Consider the following 23,873-nt stretch of genomic DNA (forward strand, 5'->3'; position numbering starts at 1 on the left):
AGTGTGGTAAACATGATGGACGAGAAATGTATGTGTGTGTGTGTTTGAGTAATCTGAATGTGTTTTGCGTGAACCACAAGGGTATGATTCTTTTGTAATTTTCTACGATCTTTTTGCTAATAATATTACACTGATTTTGGACTACATGATTTTAATTGTTGTTGGTTAATATAGATTTCGAAGAAGGCTCGTCTTCTGGGTTGTTGCGCCGTGTAGTCCGTAGAAATTCATCGACGTTTGAAAGGTCTTTGCTGCCTCCATCATCAGGGTTACCCTGGTTACTACGTTACTGCTTACACCAGAATATATGCAGGTATGAACAATATGTATTCATGAATAGAATGTGTTCATTCTCAAACATTACTTTGCATGAAATGTTTTGCTGATGTTCATGAAGCATTTAGCATTGTGTATCCTGACAGGAAAGTACCGAGTAAGACAACAACTAGGAAGAACATTTCAGAACACAGGAAGTGTTTTTGTATGACAGTTGTTTATTGAGTGACAAAACGGATTACTAATTTCCAGCACTGCATCACCTGCAATTGTAATGAAAGAATTCAATATTTTCATCTGTAGAGTAGAGTAGAGTAGAGTTTATTTACATAACATAGATCCTTCTTAGGACTCAACCAAAGGATGTAGAACATGTCATTTCATACAATATACATACACTTCACAACTTTCAACACAAGTACAAGAACGTATTTCACATATCAATGTACATAAATTTCAGATTCTGCAATACAAGTATGAAAAATAATTTGACAAATTAATATACATAAACCTCAGAATTTTAAATATAAATACAAAACTTGCTTTACATATACGTAGATTATGGATATAAAACTTAAACATTTTCAGCAGAGATGAAGTCATCTACAGAATAGAAGGAGTGAGTAAAGAGGTAATCTTTCAATGCAGGCTTGAATACATTTATATCATAATTTAGACTTTTAATTGTTGGTGGAAGATTATTAAACAACTTGATACCTGTATAGTACACTCCTTTCTGATATTTAGTAAAGTTAGCATTTGGCACATATAGATCATGTTTACGTCTTGTATTTAAATTATGTACATCTGTATTTATTTTAATTTATCCATGTTTTCCACCACAAATGATAGCAAGCAGAGTATAAATTCACTTGCAAGTGGAAGTATATTAAATTTACGAAATAATTTTCTACAAGATACCTTGCTTTTGACACCAGCCATTATTCTAATTATTTTCTTTTGCATGTAAAAAACTTTATTACTGTCTGTTGAATTTCCCCAAAAGATTAATCCATATGACAATACAGAGTGAAAGTATGCAAAGTAAACTAGCTTTAAAGTATCTATTGTCATGAGTGGTACGACTGTTCTCATGGCAAAGCATGCAGAGCTTAATTTGGGAATAATATACTCAATGTGTTTCTTCCAATTTAAGGTACTGTCGACTTGTAAGCCAAGGAATTTGTTTGTTTCAACTTCCACAATTAATTTTTCTTCAAAACCTATATTTAATCTAGGATATGTCTTGTGCTTAGTAACAAATTTTATGAAGTTTGTTTTTTCAAAATTTAGTGCCAGTTTGTTAGCTCTAAACCATTTGTTTATGTTGGCAAAGACATCATTCATGATATTTTCAAGATAGATCAATTCTTGGTGTGCAATAATGATACTTGTATCATCAGCAAAAAGAATGGGTTTGGATATAGAGTTCACAGTTGCCGGCAAGTCATTTATATATATGAGGAAAAGTAAGGGCCCAAGAACTGAACCTTGTGGCACTCCGTGATTTACGATACCCCATTCTGAATAGGTATTATGATTGGTATGAGGGCTTTCAATTTCTACTTTCTGCCTTCTATTATTTAGGTAGGATTTAAACCATTGTCCTGCTATACCTCGAATCCCATAAAATTTCAGTTTCATTAGTAATATTTCATGGTTTACACAATCAAATGCCTTGGCTAGGTCACAAGATATTCCACCCACATGCATTGTTCAATTGTTTTGTGCATGGAAGAGTTCATGTGTGGTGGTTATGGTTTTAAGTGGAACACTCCATTAAGTTATATTATTAAATGATGTAGAATAGAGAAGTTTATCATAAATGAAATGTAAACATTTTCTTTGTTTGAAAAATGTTTCTGTGTACTTAGAGATTCAATAAACTTCACTAGAATAAGGTTAGACTAAATTATCTTAGAACTGGAGAGAGTAATTGGATTCATAAATGTATCATAACAATTCAGAGATGTAGTTCAGATTAAGTGTATATTATTTATAAAAGTAATTTCTTATTGTTACAGAATTTTATAAACTGTTTCTTCAGAATGATACATCTGTTAAGTCTCAGGCGGTTTGCAAGGTTTAGTTGTAACAGAACAGCTGAAGAAGGTGACTGAGGGTGAGTTGTGCTCAGGAGTATTTCTGTTCATCTCAGTAATAAAAGTCTTTTAAAATGACTTTTTTTGTGTATCCTCTTCTTCCTAAGATGTTATCCACCTTCTGTGAATCTCTGATTTGTGTGTGTGTGTCTATATGTATATATAAATAAAATTTTACAGTCAGTTGTTTTTGTTATGCTTTTAGGAATCAGATTCCTGGACAAGGAATTGCAGAGACAGGTTATGGCTAATCATGAAGATCTTCTTTAACAAGCAACATGTATTGAAAAACTGGGTGGGGTGCTTATGTAGAGACATATCAAGGTAATAAATTAATTTAGAAAATTTGTTGCTTTGTTTGGCCCTATGTTCTCCATTACATAAGCCTTTTTAGAGAACTGTCAGTTCATCTTGGGCAATGTCAGAAGAGCAGAAGAGTAGATGTGGAATTGGCAGTTGGTGCTTGTGGTTGTAGGGAGGAAAGTGAGTGTACACATGTGGTGTTTATTTGTTCTTTACCGAAAAACATTGCTTAGTAAGCAATATTCACCATTTATTAGTAAATTAAAGTCATGGGAAATAAATTAGTTACAGAAGGCAGTGTAATACAGCCTGCATAAGTTACAGCAGATGTGTTTACTTTTTCAGGTAGGTTACTTCTAAGTCTGCTAGTAACACAGAATCCTGCTTCACATCTGTCAAAGTTCTCATGTCTTCTTGTGCCTTGCAGATAATACATAGTATATTGTATTAACTTTTTGCAGCCTTTGAACCTTTGTATGAAAATTATCATACAATAAGATTCACGTGTGTCTGTGTGTGTAGTAAACTGTAACGCATGTTGTATGTAGAATGTATTTTAAGTTGCAAGGGTGCATGTTATTTTCCACTTTCCTGTAAAAATTAGCCCAAAATAACAGTTGTTTTTGGTGGTTGTGGTGGTTGATTATATTGCGAACATGACTGTTTATTTTTGATTAATAATGATTTAATGATCGAAGAGTCTGTTTCTTTAGTGGCAGAGGTAGTTTTGTTTTGTATCAGATATTACATTTGATGATCTGAGTACAGGTATACCTTGGAGATATTGTGGGTTCAGTTCCAGACCAATGCAATAAAGCGAGTCACTCAAATTTTTTGGTTTCCCAGTGCATATGAAAGTTATGTTTACACTATAATGTAGTCTATTAAGTATGCAATAGCTTTATGTCTAAAAAATGTGAGAATTACCAAAATGTGACACAGAGACACGAAGTGAGCACATGCTGTTGGAAAAATGGCGCCAATAGACTTGCTTGACGCAGGGATGCCACAAACCTTCAATTTGTAAAAAAACGCAATATCTGCGAAGTGCAATAAAACGAGGTATGCCTGTACTGCTATTCTACAGGATGGGTGGGAAGTAAGTAGTCATTGATAAATGGTTATAACCTCTATATTTCCAATGCAAAGCAATTATTTAATGCTTACTTACTTCCCACCCACTCTTTATATTGTATTCTGTCATTCTTTGAGTTATTGTGCAGATTGTTGGCATTCTCAAATTGTCATCATTTTAACATGGTAATTTTATTCTGGTTTGGGGAATTATTATTGTATGGTTTACTCCACCATTTTCTTGCACCTCTTGCTGTAGGAATATGTACATTATATAAATGGGTATTTATTTTTCTTTGTGTATAATAATTACTGTATTTGGCTGCTATATTTAATACTGTACATGTATAAGTTTAGTTAATCCATTTGTGTAATATTTTTCATTATTATTGTATGTATTATCAGTGTTTACCTGTTATTGGCTTCTTGCTGTTGGCAAACACTTAAATAAATGAATTGAATTGAATTATTGAAAAATTGCCTTTCCTTATGTGTAAGTGTGTTTGAATAATATTTAATATCTGGAAACTATTCAGTATTTTTGAATGTTATATATGGAAGTCGCTGAAAACATTGTTTTCTGTAGATCCAAGTGTGTGTAAAGTTTAATTCAAATATCTATGATCAAAACGTGTTTTTCATTGACAATTTTCAAACCTCAACTGGCCTATGTAGTATCTGTACTGTTGGAACTATAGCATATGTATGATCTGAATATATTGATAAAATTATGAGAATTTGATGCAATTGTCGGAAGATGAACGTCCCGAAAGGGCATCAGTGGGAATTGCGTGTCGCAATATAAGCTGGCATTTTGAAGTCAGAAATTGGCAGAACCTAACTGTCTAGCAAAGGCTTGTCTAATATTAGCAATAATAATATACTCTGGAAAGTATATGAACAGTTTTCAGGAATTCAGAGTTTCTCTTTTCAGACTGATGATAATTTCTTTCAGATTCAAGACTGGAATGGCAGAAAGTTGGTTCAAGCCTCATTCCAAATGGAGAAAAGAGTACAGTATATTTGCTGGTGGCAGTTTGCCAACGCATTTCGCCTTCCCCCCCCTATAAAAATGTCATTCTCTTACATACTCTTCTTTCTCTTTGTCTGTTATGATCTCCTTACCTCTGTCTGCGTAAAAATAAAACTTTTTCATACTGCTCCACTGCGCATAGAGTGCATAAAAAATGAGTGTCTCAAAATTTGTTACGTATGTTATCAAGGAGGAAGGAGTGTGGTTAAGCTTTAGGGTGTACCAAATTAAGTTTTTTTTCTGGTTTTCTTTCATGAAAGTCTTTCGCTGCTGTAGGTTTCCAGTTATATAACCGACAGTCATGGTCGAGTGAACACCTCTGCTTCGTATTTTGGAGGTCCCGGGTTCAAATCTTGGCCCGAAGATCGGCTACTCCGACTGGGTTTTTCCTATGGTTTACCTCAGTCTCTCCATGCAGATGCATGTATAGAACCTTAAATTAGGTCACGATCGCTTCCTTCTACAGAGTGGATGGGAAGTAAGTAGGCATTAAGAAATGGTTATAACCTCTATATTGCCAATGCATAGCGATTATTTAATGCCTACATACTTTCCACCCATCCTGTACATCTTTCCTATTCCACATCCTCTCATTCCATGCTATATAGTCTGAGTTACTGAAAACGCATATTAAGTAAACTGTAAATAACAAAAATAAAAAGTTATATACGTGCACTCCAACTCTGTAGTAAATATTCGTGGCGTTGTGCGTGTAGTTAAATGTAGCCTGCACCTTGTAGAAAAACGTTTCAAATAGAAGTTGTAGATCTGAATGAGATTCTTGTTTGTACCCATTTTGGTAAGATGGTCTGTTTCTGCTAAGTTTGATAAAGATGAGTTTTAAGTCGTTTGAGGTGGGTTTAGTTTAATACTGGACCGATTTGATCCAAACTGACGGAGATGACGGGTGGACAGACGTGCCTTGCTATTGTACGCTTCCACTTTGTATTACGTGCGAGGAACATATGAATAACCATTTAGAGAATTTACAAGATATAATGCAGAAAAAAGACGTATAGCTTATATTCGATTTTTATAAGCATCTTACATTTTACCTAGCATGTTGACACTACTGTAACACACCTGAAATACTTTTTGAAAAGCGCCTGATTGGAATTTTTCGTAATTTTCCTCAGATGCATTAGGAAAATCTAAGTAGACTATATTCTCCCTCCGATATCAGTCATTCTACGATACGGTATTCGATGCCATCGAACCGGAAAAGGTAATATAGCGCCGGAGAAAAACTGACTAAGTAGCTTACGAAAAATGTATCGATTTAGAGGAGAAGGTTTGTTACTGTACGGAATGTAATTGTATTACTGTACTGCTTGTGTTCAACGTTTTGAAGTTTTCCAATAATATGAATTAAATAAAGGCTGAGGACCGTACTGTACACTTAGCCATTCAGAACGCGAAAGTGCGACACGAAGTGATCTACGACAGATGTGTAAGCAGGTGATCCCGAAATGGGACTTCCCAGTGAGTTTACGGCGATACATGACTGCATATTGATCTCTTCCGCCTCTCTTAAGCCCTTTGCTTATGCTCCCTGAGAAGCAAAAGCGCTGTTAGAAAATTCGGGTTTACCTGAGACTCATTTATTGGAAAATATTGGGATTTGCTCTACAATATCCCAAAAGAAGTCAGCGCTCTTCTTAAGGTTGTTTAATATATTGACGTCAGTTCGGGTTTGTATTTCAAAGAAGTGTACAAGTACGATTCACTTTTAGCGCAGGTTATATTTTGGCCATCATCTTTGCCATAACAATTAAGTAATTCACGTGTTATTCTTATAGCAGACGTAGTTTCGATAGGGCAGATTTATTTAATGTCGTACGAATCGTCATGCTCTTCACCCTTTCTCGGGAATGATTCGTTGCTTTGGCTTTCCAAAATTAAAATGTTACTGCTCTTGTACTTCCGATGACGTGCAGGAAGTGTTGGTAACATTCTTGTAATTTGGAGCAAACGAGTACGAATAGTAAATTCGCAATTTTTTTGAAAATTGTTTCTTAGTGCAGCTTTAAAATATAGTGGTATTGTTGTTAGGTCATTTCTGTCTGGTGATGAAGACCAGATTTATCTAACGGGCCCTATACAATATACACTGAAGATACCTTCTTCCCTTTCATTGTGAAGACAGAGACAGTCTCCGAAACACTGGAACATTTATTCCAGCATGTACGTCAGTGTGTGTACTACTTGCAGGCAGCTTATTGTCAGAACTGGGGGTTTATAGATAATCTGATGAGGGTGGATATTTTGGTCAGGCTACACCCCAACAGCTTTAACAGAAACAGGTTACTTGGCTAGATCACGTAAACCAGTTCAAATTCATTCCTTAATAAAAAAACACCTGTAGTGAATGCAATTTTTAGACAGGCTGTACTCCTTTCCTCAGCTGATTTATTGAAATTTGTAAACTGATTTTGCTGTGGAGGCCATTAAGAAAAATAGGAGTTTTAAATTGTTGCTTAATTTTTCATTATTTCTTGTTTTTTCTGTTAAATTGCATTCACATAATTATAATCAGGTAAGAGGTCGAGACTTATTCAGCGCTAAGATCGCTGGGTCAGCGAGTAGTGAGTGACGTGATGTCGCTCTGTTTCGTGTCGGACGCGATGATGTACACGTGTGTTTGGACAGTGTCGCCATAGTTAGCTACGAACTAGACCTGCAAGGTGAAGCATCAACTCCAGTGCAATCATGTGACAAGCTGCAACGCTTTCAGGTAAGCGAATTTATTCCCTGATTTTGGAAGTTGGTAAAATACGGTTTCGGACAAGAATTCAATTTATTTCCTTTTGGCCATCGTGAGTGAAACAATTTTGAGACTCAAACTGATTACGTTTTGAGCAATGACATTCAAATGGCATTTCATTTGTTTTAGTGTAGAGAAATAACATTGCAAACTTTTTATTACTGTTAAGAAGACTTGGCTCTGACTTTCCGTAGCTGACCAACTCATAGGTTGTCATTTAGTGGTTCGTGATTATAGGGTGGACGGACAAAAACAGGCAGATTTCCCATGTAGGCGAGATACTTGATAAACTGCCTTTTCTAAGATAATGTCTGGGACAAGCCAAAATTTGGCGCGTAGGTCTAAGAGTGGGGCAAGAATTTTGTCACCCCAGATCTGGTTTTACGGTGAGTGGAGTTGGCTGATGCGTCGATGGCTAGAGGGAGGGGGCATGAGAATAATCACGAGGCCCGGCGTTCCTAGGGAGGCTCTCATGGCTGCCCTCGGTCGTAGCAGTAGCCAGCGGCTGCAATCATTACACATCGTTCAAGTTATAAAGGTGATATAATCAATTTTTTGGACTACAATTACAAATCATTTGTCGTTTCTTACTTTCAAAATTTCTATTCAAATACTCCATTAATTACACATATAAAACAGGCATCTTACAAGAAGTACAATTAATTATTCTCGACTTTTAACCTCTTCGAAGTGAAAGAACTGTTCAGCAGTTCTCTTAAATATTTAATTCCGCTGTAGGCGTATTGAAATCTGCTTGTGTTTTCACCTTACAAATAATTAACTGATTTAGGTGTGCTTATTTCTTAATTGATTAACGGGTTTCGTAGCGAATTAAGGACTGGTTATTTCTGACTTTGAATTAAATACAAGGTAACATTCTCTCCACGCCATGATGAGTAGAATAATCATACCGTTATGAATAAGTCTTAAAGTAATGAAGTAATGTAAAAACAAATGAACAACGCGGCATTGGACTGGAATGCTAAAGTATTTCATAATATATTTGTGACATAAGAAAATGGTAGTTTATTTTTTTATTGCAATTAGCCTGTTTATGCTTTTAAATTTTATGCTGATAAAAGAACGGTCGTTGAAGCAGTAATGTTTAGTCTGGGAATTATTATAAATATCCTTAAATATTTGGTACGAAGCTTTCATCTGTTATTAAAAAGATATGTTTAGATACGACTAGAAATTGTGATTGTATTCAAGAGATTTCAGGGAGGAACTACTGCTATCATATTCATTAATTTTGTTATTCCTACAAGATTCCGTCAATACAAATTGAGACAGTTAAGGGAAGGTCGTTATCCTTAGCTGTTCATAAATGCCCATTAAATTATTTTCTTTAAACATGGAACGTTAATTCTCAGAACAGATGAAATTTGCCTAAACTTTTAATTTATTTAGTAGAAAATAAATTCACGGTTTAAACTCGCACTATTTCGTATTACAATGTAACTTTTCAATTACATCAAAGTAAGTTATTTAACAGAATAAGCACGTCACAAATAAAACTGCATGTGACTGAACTAGAAAAGCTGAAAGCGAATATTTATTATCATATTGCTAGAATTCATACAGTCCTCGTAATTTAAATTTTTCTTCAGTAGCTCCAAGGCAGATGCATAAATGTCCAGCGTCCAACAGTGACCGACTTAGAAACGCTGGGCACATTTTAGAAGCAAGAATTCCATTCTGAAGCTGTCGTGTCTCCATTTAAGCTGACGATGTTTGCTGTTGACGTCCTAGGTTCTCATTTCCATGTGGCTAGAAGGGCTGACTCATTGTCTACAGCCAAGATTCCACGATCTCTCTCCCTTCAGTCTCAGAGATGAAACTGCTTTCTACTATAACACACATACATACGACAGTGTCACTTTTACGATGCAGTAATTCCGCGCTGTGTTCTGGTGTTGTCTTTTTTAACTCAGTTTCCCTGAGCGGCCGTTAGTCGCCCTGCTATGTTTCTAAGTCACGCAGTTTTATGTTACTTTGTGGGAATACGAGGCGTTATAATAATTTTTTACGAACGGACTTGGTTTATATAAACTTGAGAATATCCTATTTTCGGAAAACAGTAGCCTTATGCATTATGTATGACGATAAATATCAAAATTTATCACGTAGACCTATCAGTTCTAATTCTTCATATAAACGTGCTGATGATAGTATTTGGGCCTAACAGGCACGAAGTGAGCAATTTAGGAAACTGCATATAAGGAACTCGGTGATTTGTGCATTTTACCTTATATTCTTAGTCCGATTTGAGGTTCTCCCGGAGAAGTTGGTCTGCGTAATGTTCTCAGGATGGTAAAATGCGCTGGGTAGATATGTGGCTCAGGCAGTGGGCACAAAGAATGTTTAGACCTGTCTCATTTTGGCAGAGAAACCCCTTGGAAAGTGTTCAGTTGGAAGATCTAGAACGAGATAATTTAACGTCAAAAAAGATGTAAGGAAAAAGTTCTGAGAATCGGAGTGGTATGGAATTACCTGATAATTTTGCCCAGTGACAGACGTTGGTATTAACAGTACTTTAACTATGGGTTCTGCCACCCGCATTATTAGTAAAATGAAGTTTATGTAGGATGAAGTATAAAACAGTTGGTGTGTTTTAGTGTTTTGCTGTAATTATGATTGTTTGGCTGTTGCCGAGTACAAAAAGAAATGAAATTGCGTTATTTTTATTAGGCTCTGTAGATATTTTTCCCTGCGCAGATTATGGATTATATCAACTTTCTACCCACCATAATAATTGGAAACTTTAGATAAGTCAGTTAGTCCATTCTTGGAATAAGTTGGTAATAACCTCCGCTTGTGAAATTAAGGAATTTACGTGGTAACGTATTTGAAGGACATAGTAATTGATATTGATGATTGACGCACCATGTAATGAAACGATATTGAATAAGAATGTGAATATATATATATATATATATATATATATATATATATATATATATGGCTATACAGATAGTTGTGAATGAAGACTTAAGTGCAACGTTCATTGACTGTCGGTACGATACGGCAGCCAAAGGGCAAACAAAGACGTTTGTTTGAAACGCTTTAAACTTGATTGAGATAAATCCTGTCATTATTTTTTGTGAGATTACGTATTTAACCACAATAAGATGAAAAGGACAAATAAATGATCTCGTTGCACTATAAGCAGACCTATTAGTCATAAATATACATGGAAGCCAATTAAGCAGGTCCACGTAAAGCCGAATAGAACGTACACCTTTCCATTCTCATCATTAACTTCTGAGATTAAAGCGACATTATCGCTATTTAAAGTTGTGTCGATCTGCAAAAAAATAGCAGATTTTTGGAAATATATTTTTTACGCAATGTCGCAGGATGAAGCTTCCCATGTCACGTTAAATCTGGTTTGGAGATCGTAGTTACATAGTTTGTAGGGAACATTTCAGGGCATGTTAAATTTTATAAACATATTTACGATACGAAACTCCGGGGTTATAACTGACACTTTTGTTTTGGTCAGAGTTTTGAAGAGTGCACAGAACTGGGTCAGTTAACTTAATATAAAAGCCCCGCTATAGGTTGAGGGCTTGAAGGAAAGCAGATATAATAAGTTCTTCCCAGAAGTAGCTATTTTTTTTTACAAACTTCTAAATTATTTCTCTTGTGCCAACATACAGTCTCGTTAGAAGACGGATTACGAGTAGAATGCGTAGAGAAAAAGCTCTTTTGCCTTTATTATATTTATTAATTTCTCAGTCCTTAATGAACACCAACATCAAACGTTAAGTTGTTCATCTCTTTCGATCGCAAGGATTTCAAATGTTCAATCCTTCTTTCTTCGGACTTCAGTGGCATGTTCTATCCTAGGGCTTACGTCGGTAGAACAGTCTCTTTATTCGGTTTCAGCCATTGTTTCCATATATTCTAGCAATTTTTAACATTTATTTTTATTTATTTTCTCTATTGTGTTGTTTCTCTGAAACGTCGGTAAACATCGACCAGACTACACAGCGCAACAACCCAGAAGACAGAAATCTTCATACTCATCGCCCTGATGATGGAGGCAGTATGACCTCTGAAACGTTGGTAAACATCGACCAGACTACACAGCGCAACAACCTAGAAGACAGAAATCTTCATCGCCCTGATGATGGAGGCAGTATGACCTCTGAAACGTTGGTGGACATCTATCAGACTGCACGGCGCAACAACCCAGAAGACAGAAATCTTCATAATCATCGCCCTGATGACGGAGGCAGTATGACCTCTGAAACGTTGGTAAACATCTACCAGACTACACAGCGCAACAACCCAGAAGACAGAAATCTTCATACTCATCGCCCTGATGATGGAGGCAGTATGACCTCTGAAACGTTGGTAAACATCGACCAGACTACACAGCGCAACAACCTAGAAGACAGAAATCTTCATCGCCCTGATGATGGAGGCAGTATGACCTCTGAAACGTTGGTGGACATCTATCAGACTGCACGGCGCAACAACCCAGAAGACAGAAATCTTCATACTCATCGCCCTGATGACGGAGGCAGTATGACCTCTGAAACGTTGGTAAACATCTACCAGACTACACAGCGCAACAACCCAGAAGACAGAAATCTTCATACTCATCGCCCTGATGATGGAGGCAGTATGACCTCTGAAACGTTGGTAAACATCGACCAGACTACACAGCGCAACAACCTAGAAGACAGAAATCTTCATCGCCCTGATGATGGAGGCAGTATGACCTCTGAAACGTTGGTGGACATCTATCAGACTGCACGGCGCAACAACCCAGAAGACAGAAATCTTCATACTCATCGCCCTGATGACGGAGGCAGTATGACCTCTGAAACGTTGGTAAACATCTACCAGACTACACAGCGCAACAACCCAGAAGACAGAAATCTTCATAATCATCGCCCTGATGACGGAGGCAGTATGACCTCTGAAATGTTGGTTAACGTCGACCAGACTACACAGCGCTACAACCCAGAAGACAGAAATCTTCATACTTACCGATGTGAAAACCTCAAATCTTACTTGTCTAATATTATTTTGAATTATAATTACGGTTTAAACATCTTGACCCAAAAGACAACAACAGAAAGTCGTTATCATTGCTATCATTGTCAACCTATTGGCTCATACAAAAAGCAATGGCGGTCTTTTAAAGCAGCTGCTCGGTACAACAGACTTTAAGTATGTCTTCATTATTCTACATGACTGGATAAAGGAGGATTTATTGGGGTATTAAAATTGAACTCTTGTGTAATAATGGGCGCTGGTTAGCGAGACGCGACACAAACATGTAATTAGGAAGTCTGATGGTCTTTGTGTTGAAGTGGTGAGATAATGTGGGGCGAAAACATTTCACCCTTTCAATGTTCTTACACAGTGACACCTCCATATAAAATTCCGAAGAAAATATGGAATCCTATACAAAGAGGTACGAAAGCTTTCTTTTGAAATATGTGTCTCTCTCAGAAGAACGTCTAGCGTTTATTTCCATGATCTTAACACAAGTCTGACGTCTCCCGTGGCTAAGATGAAAAATAATTCTTGGACAATATATACCGAGTCACACAGCTGATTCAAGTGGGTGGCAGAAAGTGGATACTAATTAGATGCTTTTTAATGATGGAAGTAATTACGATTTGCCGACGTTGATGAAATGAAATTTCATTGTCCAAATAATGTCAGAACACGCATACGTTACTGAGAGTTTTTTCTACTTTTTTAGTTACTGATTATTGAGTAGTTTGGAGTAAGCTTTTTACATTATCGGACGTCGGGGGAAAATTAATCTCATATTCAGTAAGTTTCGGGGCACATTAATGCTCATCTATTGGGGTCCCAAAGAACAGAGGTCTCCCGTTAGGCGCCTGAGTATGTCTCCTGTCTGACTGCCGCACGCTTCAGTTTCGTATTTTAATGTAAAAAATAGGCAAGGAACGGTAGGTGAGTAAGATATGTAGCACGGATGGGAGATTAGTCGATACGTTTTTTGGTGGAGGTGTGATATTAAATTGATGCACATTTTGGGGGATTTCCCTCTTCTGTGTATAAAAAAAACTACACAGCGTCATCATGTGATCAACGTACGCAGTTTAATTGCATTGAAAAGCCAATCTCAGGTCCCGCCAGTTTTGTCTACTGTACTGGTATTTATGATTCTGATCATTCTTTTCATATCTTAACACGTAAAGACCTGCATATGCTCTCTTTGTACTCTCCCTGACATGCTCACATAATCATCCAAAAAAATTTCAAAGCTGCAAAACAGGTTTGCGATTTTGACGTAATACTTAATGACGACTTGTCTTCGAGGTTGTTGTACCATCATCAGGGCGACCGTCGCCCATCATCGTCGTATTGAAACATTTATAAAGGCCGTTGAAATAAGATTCTTTACATGCTGGACACAAATAATATATTTCTAACTCATTAATTCTGAAGTTGTATGTTTCGAGCACAGCGCTATACGAAAGCGAAACATGGTCATTGGGAAAGCCAGAAAGAAGGAGGATAGAAGTATTTGAAATGTGGTGCTATAGAAGGATGTCGAAAATTAAGTGGACTGATAAAGTACGAAATGAGCTGGTCTTAGACGAGATAGGCGAAGGAAGAAGTCTATGGAAAAATCTTACGAGAAGAAGAGATAGGATGGTGGGACACATTCTGAGGCACCCAGGATTGGTTAATTTGGTAATGGAAGGAACAGTTGACGGGAAGAATTGTAGGGGGAGACAATGATTGGAATATGTGACGCAGATTTTTGAGGATGTGGGCTGTAAAAATACGTGGAAATGAAGATATTGGCGCAAGATAGGCGAAAATGGAGGACCACATCAAACCAGTCGAAAGACTGATGACAAGCAAACAACAGTCAGGATATATTTATTAAAATAACTTCATATGCATTTGAAATTTGTTATTCAGAAGCCGCAAATTATTACTCCACTTTTAGAAACCACAGTCGTACATCCCGGATGTACAATATCTTCCTTGTGCATTTCATATTCTTTCTTCACATGAAGTTCGATGCTTCCCGCTGTGACAGATCGTATAAGAAGATTTAGTGGTGATCCCTGCTGTCGATCCTAATGCAAGTTTTCTTCAACATAAGACCCTTGACGTGAAGATGTTTACATTATTTTGCTGGATCTTGCGCTCCTTCATTTTTATTAGCGCGTGTTATACCACGACTCCTTGTTTCTGTCTTAATCCTGTTTCTTACTGCTTCTTCTATGTCTTCACGAGTTCTCGACAGACGGCAAGCTTAAGAGACGCCAATGGACAACACGTGGTCCTATTCATTATCATTTTAGACCGGTGCTTCAGAAATAAAGTGAAGTATTTCAGATACTTACTGAGAGGTGTATGTAACAATGAACATGCTTTGCGTTATTATTCGCTGATACAATGTGCTGAAGCTTGATCTAGTTTTTATTTCAAGCATTATTTAGCTGGCTTTGTGGGAAATAATTGTTATGATTTAAAAAGAACACGCAAGGCCATCTTTCTGCAATCAATTCTCTACATCTGTGAAATTATATATCCAAATGTGTAGTATATTTATTCACACTGAAACAAAGACGTTTCTTGACAGTATCATTATTGACTTTTGTAATTTATATTTATGAAAAAGTCGTTATTCGACTATAACCTATTGATATTTTTATGCGACAATAAGCCTAGACCATTTGAGGTGTACTATTTCGTTGTATACTAAACTTATACTACACCGGAATGTGAAAAATTAAGAAAATATAAAATGTTAATAGATAGAAAATGTACGCATTTGATCGTGCTGTTGCTATTACCGCGTGTCGGAGCCTCACTCAGCTTATCCTCCGAACTACTTTACACACTGCTTCCTAGAGTCGACAGCAAGACAAATGCAAGTCGCACTCCGTGCCACACAGGAAATCGATATCGTTTGCGTTTTTTCTTCCACATTCCCCCCCTCCCTTCCTCCTACTTGCACATCTTCTTCCACTTCCTTAACACAAAGACGTTTTTTCACTCTCAGGCCTGCTTTTTTAGTTCTTGAGGAAATTACATCGGAGAAGAAGACAAATGGTAAGAGAAAACATCATACAGAATGTTAGATACGTTCGAGAGCCCTGCCGAATGAATAGTGTAACTATCGGGATGTTTGCGGACGTACTGCGAAACGAAGAGTAAAGTATCGCCCCGGTTAGGGGACAGGAAGGGCGGTTGCCGGTAGTTGCCAAAGAAACAGAGGAAGTGCAGATTGCCTTTGTCCCGCGTGTGGTCGCCTGGGCAATCTGAAGCCGTGTAATCCTGTACGTTACAGCCCAACGTACACTATCGACGTCTTCAGCGCCTGATCTCATCCAGGCAGTCGTTGACTTCCACTCCGCATTACTAGACAGAATCAGTTTTGAAACGGTATTCGTGTACGCAGCTTCCAGACCGCGTATTTACCTAGTCGCATCATGGTTTATACGGATCACGTTCGCACAAAGGCAGTCGAAGTGTCAGAGTATGTCAGCTGTGACTGAGAGACGTGATAGGAGTTTGTACAAAAATCATTATCTCGAAGTACATTCATGTTGTTGTTGAGGTTAGGTTGAACGCAGGAGCGAAGAAGGTTTTATTTTTGTTAAAAGTAATATTATTTATTTTATTATGGACTTGGTAATAATAGTAAGTTTTCCATATGATATCTGCCCTTCATCTTTTCCGAGTAAAATTTTGCACTCGTTTCAAATTTCCCTCGTACGCCCTTTGGCTCTATCACGTTAATAATGTTGGTAGAAAGTAACGTTGGTTGTAATTTATTATCTCACCTATGAAATTGTGTGAATTACGTGTTTTGTAGCTTGCATCTAATAAGTTATTTTCTGTACATTCTGGCTTGGTAGAACCCACAGATTAAAATAGTTAGGCTGTTTGCAAAAAAGAATTCTTAATTCAGTATTATTCGAAGTGGTTGTTACTACAAAGGCAAAGCTAAGCTCTGTTTATTTGTGTTAGAGCTTCCTAAAATGTAAACCGAAAATTAAATTTTATTATCCCAAGCGTTATTTTAAGAATATTACATGCATAAGAAACCAAAAGAAAAACGCACTAAATATTTCAACGGCTGTAATGGAGAGACCAGTTTTAACAGCTCCATAATTAAATTTTCAAGTTGAGCCTATAATTTGAAGCCGGAGCAGCCGAAATGGGAATGTTGGTTTTTAGACCATTTTACAAATACAACGTAAAAACGAAATATTACAGAGATCTTTCACATGAGTAAACACAAAATTTTGTGTCACATCTGACACCTGACTCTGGAGCACAAGATGAAGCAAATTGAAATCACTTCTCTGCTTCAGTGATTTTGCACATCCTTGTACGTCGACTCTGATGTTTGTGAATTTGTATGAGAGGGCATTCAAATGAAACAGGTATTCATTCACTGACGCTCAGTGTGCGAGGGCGCGTTAGAACACGTGGGCCAAAAGAGTCTTTAGCCCTCACTTCATCTTTTCCTTCAGGCGCTAGAAAACGATTCTCATGAATCACTTCGAATTCTTCGTGAGGTTTTCCCCTTCCACTACTCTGCCTGCCACTCTTTCTTCCCTCTGTCCTCTTGGGACGACATTCAAATTTTCAGGACGTTTGGAATGAATCAGGCTGTCTGGAAATATTCCTCCTCGTTTCCCACCTTATTTTCAGGTTGCTTTTATTCTGATTTTCAGTCTAGGAAACATAAGACGCTCTGGTAACACACGGTGCCTTGAAAAGCGTCTTGACAGCCAAGGCGTTGACTGGTACGTAAGAAAATCCGTACGTGTAGTTGACTTATATTTGGGAGGTACCCATTTCGAAACTCTGTCAGGGTACTGACTGTTTTGAAATGCGACAGTCAAGCTAGTATCTTGAAATTAGTGAGATTTCAAGTTCCCACGGCTATGCTGTCTTATGGGATGTTGCGCCTTGTAGTCTCGCAGAAACTGACCTACGTTTCAGCGCTGTGTACTGCTTCCATCATCAGGTCTACACGACCTAAAAACATCGGTTAGTTTCTGCAAGACTACACGGTCAAGCGTCCCCGAAGATTCTCATAATTCCTTAAATGTTGTTTGTCTGTGGATTGTAACGCTGCGTGGACTTCTAGGTAGGTGCCGATGGCATAACGTCCATATCAAATTTAATAAAAATTCGTCCAGCAGTTTTCGAGTTGAATCATGTGGAAATATAGACGGGGAGACACAGACAGACACCATTAGTTCCTGTTGTGTCCATTTCATTACGTCGTGCAAAGAAAGCTTAATAAACAACCAGTCGGGCAATGAAATCTCCAGTGTCATAGAAATGCGTAATGCTGTTAGTCGCGTTTGATCATTGTTTGTGCATTGTAGCGCCACAGAATAAACATTCTGGAGTGGGTTGTGAGTTTTGTTAGTTCTGTAGCACCACTCACCAGCATTTAATGACCACACAAGTTGCGCTTCGCGAGGCCCACTCTTCCTCTCTCTGAAATGTTTGTGCATTTCGATTTCTTTTTGTTTTTGTTTGCTGGGGTTCCGACTCTAAACTGGCGAAACCTTCATAACTTGGGTATGTAAACGAAAGAGCGCTCTGATGGCGTAACTAAGCACCGTCCGCTTGTGTACGTCATGAATTCGATGTTGTTTCAACAAAAGTAATAACTTCTACTACCGGTATCTTGTTTTGCCCTTCTTATCAAGGACGTCTGAATCCTTTTTAGGCCAGCAGATATGACAATTTTCTCCAAACCAGGATATTTAATTTAGTTCTTCAAATTAAATAACCATTATTGTGTGGAAGAGGCAGGTGTATAAACTCGTGACATCGCAGTTGGAAACCGTGGAGAAGTACAAATTTACCGTATAGGTCCACAATATGTTTTTGTACAATAATTTTATCATTTTATAATTCAAGTACATGCAATTACAGAATCATCTTGTGCCGTCTATGCACTTTTCAGGTTCGATGCGTAGATACAACGAATAAAATCGCGCTCCTGTCTTCCGTCCGTCCATTCTTTCGAGGTGTTCATCTTACAAGTTACTCTCGACAAAATTTGGTACTGGTGTTCTATGCTAAAATGCGTCAAAGAATTTTACTTTTAAGTTAGCTGTCTTCTGGATTGTTGCGCCGTGTCTGGTAGAAGTTTACCGACGTTTTATATGTGCTTGCTGCCTCCATCAATAGGGAGATTAATCATGGTGGAGGCATCAAGCACCTCTGAAACGTCGTATACTTCTACCAGACACGGCGCAACAATCCAGAAGACAGCCGCCAGAACCTGAAATCTCAATTTTATTTTGGATGATGTGATGCCACTGAAACGTCTTTAAGATACAGTTTAGACATTTTCTTCTAGTTCCTGAACTGCTGAAGTTCTAGTAACATTGATATCTGTCAGCAAAAATTTCAGAGGGAAATTAAACTGCAGAAACGTACAAGAAAGTAAATTTCCGGACGAATCCATGGACTGAACGTGTCTTTTGGTTCTTTGAAACACTTGCCGTTTGCAAAAATAGTGTTCGTGTAGTGTAGTACAAAGCTCCAGAAAACAACGCTGTAAATTTTAAACCACTTCATAACTTACAAAGGAGCATGTTATTTTTAATTGCTACCAAGAATATATATCCCGTCTCTATTTCCCATTGTTTTGTTTATCTGTTTTTGTCACTAATTCAAAAAGCCAGCAGTACGTCACTATAATCATGATTGTGTCTAATTAAGACGAGAAGACAAAGGGGAGTGTTGCGAGCTCATACAATGTAGGAAGTATTACCTTGCACTTTGGAGTGTGTTTAAAAATAATTATTTATCTTTAGCAAATAAAGACGCTGCAGCTTTAGGTATTGTACTGGAAGAATTGTAATAAGGACCTTTAGGACACTGTTTGTTCATAAAGTATTCGGTCAAAATTCTTAAACAACGTAATAGACATTATTATTTCAATCTCCATAAAAGCCTAAAAATTCTTATTTCCCTTGTTTTCAAAAATTAGGCAGTTTTAGGTGGATAATTCTGCGTTCCATTATGCATCTGATACGTGCAATGTACGTTAGTGTTGCTTTAACGAGAAGGAAATATGCGTCTTAAGATTCTTGAATCCAGGTCACAGGAGATCGGATTGCACTCACAGCTTTAGGTTAGCTTAAAAATCAGAAGACTGAGGTAGTTTGGGTCATTTTACTCGCTCTGAGACGGTAGTGATTCACCCTCCGTGCCACCCCCTCGTCTGTAAGGGATGTTGTAAACAAGGGAAGCAGAACGTACTGGGTATTGACATCCGAGAGGAGTGGATGATATTCTGTTGACACGCACGAGGTTGTGTAAACCTAATTAAAGCAATTAAACATTCAGATTTGAGAGGAGGAAACACGACACTACCTTCTGATGGAAGTACAGACATTCTTTCTAGGTGGATTGAAGAAATGCCACGAAAACATCAAATTAATTTTAAGTGTACCTTTTTCAGTCTAAAAATTTTAATTGGTTCTTTATTTTGTTGAACGCAGAGAACAAACGGTGGAACTGAGTAAAGTTTGTTTAAAGAAACCGATCAAGTTTACACCGTTGTATTATTGGCATGATTTAACTAATTATGCAGATAACTCCATGGAGGAGTTCTTTAGAAGCTGACAGTAGTTCAGATTGCCTGGGAGTTTCACGCAATGTTTCAACCCAAGTGTTCTTCACCGTGTTTACAAGAGCCCGCCACTGGACCCTGTGCCCAGTCACGTGAATCCATTTTAATATTATCCTCCTAAATGTCCTAGTGCATTGATCTCCCGAAGGTATTCCAACAATATTTTATGCCAATTTCTCGTCTCCACTATGAGCTCTAAATTCCTATTCCATTTCATTCTTCTTGATTTGATCATCGCTATAGCACTAGATGTAGAATTAAAATTGGGCAACTTATTGAAATTATTTTCTTTTACCAAAATATTATTGAGTTGATTCCTTGAATTATCTGATCATGCATTTCCTTAGATGACTACCTGCTGAATTGTAGCGCCGTATAGCCTGATAAAAGTTTACCAGTGTTTCAGAGGTCGTTGCTGCCTCCATCATCAGGATGATGAGTAAATTGCGAAGTCCGTGAAGGAAGAACCTAGTTTTCTAAAATCCTTATACGCTATGCAGTTTGAAACCCTATTTTCTTCATGTTTCTCTCTCTGGATTTTATCTTCCCTATTCGAAAACGTGCTTTGTTGGTCGTGCCAGGAAGAGGTGCTGGCGGTAAACCGCAGATTACACAGTTTTCCTAAGGACAAGAGGTCGGATGGTCTCTATACAGTGTAACATTGTGCTTGGTTGTGTGTGTGACCAGGGTCGCCACCCCTCACCCTCCATCCTCATTTCTCCTGCTGCAGGGTATCTAAATTCAAATGAGACTCGACGGAGCGAGAAAATTGCGGGGGCTTTGATTCCAGTGCGAGAGCTGCAGAAGTCTGCATGTATTGTAGAATATGGCGTGAGGGTGGTGCCAGGGGATTGCATTACTACCAAAAGAGAAGAAGGAATATATGAAAATATAGGACAGTCACAAATGAACGGATTCAGGGCAAATACGAAAATATATTTTACGCTGAAGATGGCTGTCTTCTGGGATGTTGCGCCGTGTAGTCTGGTAGAATCTTACCGAAGTTTCAGAGGTCTTTGCTGCCTCCATAATCAGGGCGATGAGTAACTTACTCATCAAGACATCAAGGACCTCTGAAATGCCGGTAAACTTCTACCACACTACACGGTGCAACATCCCAGAAGGCAGCCATCTTCAGACTCGCCGCCGTGAGAACCTCAAATCCTGAATATTTTACGTTTATAAATGATTTTAGGGACTGTACTTTAGCTATGCATAACTGAACAGGAAACGGTGTCTGTAAACGGATGGTTCTAAAGGTCATGTTAACAAAAATTATGATAATGTAATTAATAATATTTGCGTATGTGAGATATTTTCGCATATTTGAATGAGTGCAGATGCCTAACGGAGGCAGAGTGAGGTTAGGATTATATGACAAAATACTTCCTGAATTATAATATTTTAAGAATGCCGTGGCTACTAACTATCACTGTGACCCCAAGATGTTTTGTGGATATCGTTCTTGTACACGTATACGTTCTACAAAGTAGGCATTTTAAGAAATCGCCTCTTTATTTTCGCCGGCGACATAACATTCTTTGGGCATATTATGACTGTGTTGATTTTACGTTTTTAATTTACTTCTTAATGAGATTAAAATATTGGTGTTGTTAATTCCCCAAAGCTATCTCACTTTAAATTCACAGTATTAACTTAGCGCAACCAGTCAAAGAAATTTTTATTAAGTTTCGAAAACTTAATCATAATTTCAGCGCATGCCCCGATCATAATGCGGTCTCCTTCACGTTCCGTTCTGTCTGACGAAGAATCAGTCCACCATTTCAGTTGTCTCCAAGGGTTCTGTATCTGCGAACACACTGTGCATGGCTTACAAACAGAATATAATATTGGCGTTTGTTTCTTGAGGAAAACAGGCTAAATGGCATTACGCATGAAGAATTGTGGCTCAGACAGTTGTCATGACCTGCCTCCGTACCTGCACAACAAATAATTAAGTAGATGCAGTCAGAAACTTGATTGTTGTAACAGACATCCGTTCTTGTTTTCATTTTAACTCGGTGTAGTCCATAGCCAAGCCGAATGTTACTGGTACATTTCTGTCGTAAATTTAGCTGTGTGAATACACAGATTCTGTACTGTAGGAGCAGGCGGGGTAGGGCGTATTGTTAGACACGCAGGATGTTGCAAAAGCAGGCATGCAGTGAGGGTAAATGGGTTTAAGTTGAGGGCGCCACAGACTGAAAATTGCCCATAAAAAAGACGAACTGAGGGAAATATTGGACTAACGTGGCGTTGCCAGCCAGAGAATAGTCTGCAGAGAGAGAAGAAGATGGCCACTGAATGGAAATTGGTGGCTTATCCCGCGCTTTACATTACAATACTTCCCTCTTCTTTCCCGCTCCAAACCTCCATCTCATTCCTCACAGACTCATGGTTCCATGCATCCTGCATTATTTCTTAACCCCACTTTAGAAGTTCCAGTGTTTTCACAAACTTGACGAGTAGATGAACAAAAGCAGAACACGGAATTACACGTATTTCCGTAGAAAGATTTCTTTGTGAATTAACATATAACTTTATACGGGAATGACAGTTCTCTGATGATCATTTGTCATGGTGATTTGTATCGTAGCAGTGCATGCTATGCATTCTGTATGACGAATGAAACACTTCAGCTGCTATAACATATGAAAATCACGCGCTTGAAATTACAGTGACGTGTAACTGATTTGTTCCAATTTTACTGTTTATGCAGCAATAAGAAGATATGTTGAATGACTCATTTTTATTCCTGTCCAGGTTTTAAGTGGATTCTGTTTGTTAAAATGCAGTAATGTGAGGCGAAGCATTTAGAAAATATTTAACAAATCATTAGCGTTTCTAAAAAAGGAAATTTTTAATGATAAACCTTGCTTTTAAACTTCAAGCATTTTTGCCGGTCTTTAAAATCTCAAGTTACTTGTGTAGATTCTATGCGTAATTTTAAGCAAAAGTTAATACTACACACAAAATTAGTGTCGTTCCAAATAGTTCTTCTGAAACATACACGTTTAAAATAATACGCATAAAATTAAATTTCTTAACAATTGAACACCATAGATAGTGGAACTGTCTCATTTGAATACGGTCACGTTATTAAAATAGTAAAATGTTTAATCCTGTATTGTAAAGGGAATTATTATTTTCTAAAACTAAATACTGACTATCTTAAGTCTCAAGCTTCCAGTGGACACTTAATTTCATAATTTTATTTATTATGTATACGTACGTATATTTAATTGCACTCATTTAGTGAAGTAGACATTATCTACACAAGGAAAACTCTTGGTACACCAATGTTGAGGCAAGTGACTTGCTGTTTTATAGAATTTCAGAACATTGTGGAAAGTCTGGATTTATGGAGTTCCCGAGGCTTGGGGAGTAAGGGAAACAGCAGCCATCGACGAGGTCTGTACGAAGAACGTGCTTCGAATCCGGTTTGACTTGAAACCGGCATGACTTAGGGGAGACTACAAACGTTAGTCGCCGCAATTCCGAAACATTAGCCGGGCATGTCTGCCTTTTCGCCACCCTTATACCATAAAAAGCATGAGTCCAGATATCCGGTCCGAGTTGAGAATCCGGGTCCTCCCGAATACGAAAGAGGTATGATGGTCACTCGGCCGCGGTGTCTGATCAAAATGTATTGCATTACACATTCTCTTGTGAAAGTATTACTGT

At 37.7% G+C, this 23,873-nt stretch overlaps 2 long non-coding RNA genes across 4 annotated transcripts in view; both read left to right on the forward strand.

Annotated features, from left to right (window-relative positions):
* Positions 1–5,441, forward strand: LOC110837552 (uncharacterized). Of its 3 annotated transcripts, none has more exons than XR_002545706.2 (5): positions 1–81; positions 175–313; positions 2,301–2,398; positions 2,584–2,702; positions 4,711–5,441. It is a non-coding gene; the product is annotated as an uncharacterized LOC110837552 (long non-coding RNA). The 3 variants fall into 3 exon arrangements; XR_002545705.2 differs by lacking the exon at positions 4,711–5,441 and adding an exon at positions 3,027–4,470; XR_002545704.2 differs by lacking the exon at positions 4,711–5,441 and having other exon boundaries at positions 2,584–4,470.
* Positions 5,442–7,387: 1,946 nt separating this feature from the next.
* LOC110837550 (uncharacterized) overlaps positions 7,388–23,873 on the forward strand; it is a 43,161-nt gene continuing 26,675 nt past the window's right edge. Inside the window, exon 1 of the long non-coding RNA XR_002545703.2 lies at positions 7,388–7,522. This is a non-coding gene — a long non-coding RNA (uncharacterized LOC110837550). The remainder of the gene's footprint in view (positions 7,523–23,873) is intronic.

Source organism: Zootermopsis nevadensis, unplaced genomic scaffold, assembly GCF_977971745.1.
Source record: "Zootermopsis nevadensis isolate Lab colony 2312 unplaced genomic scaffold, Znev_1.0 Znev_ptg000004l, whole genome shotgun sequence".
In the NCBI taxonomy this organism is placed as follows: Eukaryota; Metazoa; Arthropoda; class Insecta; order Blattodea; family Termopsidae; genus Zootermopsis; species Zootermopsis nevadensis.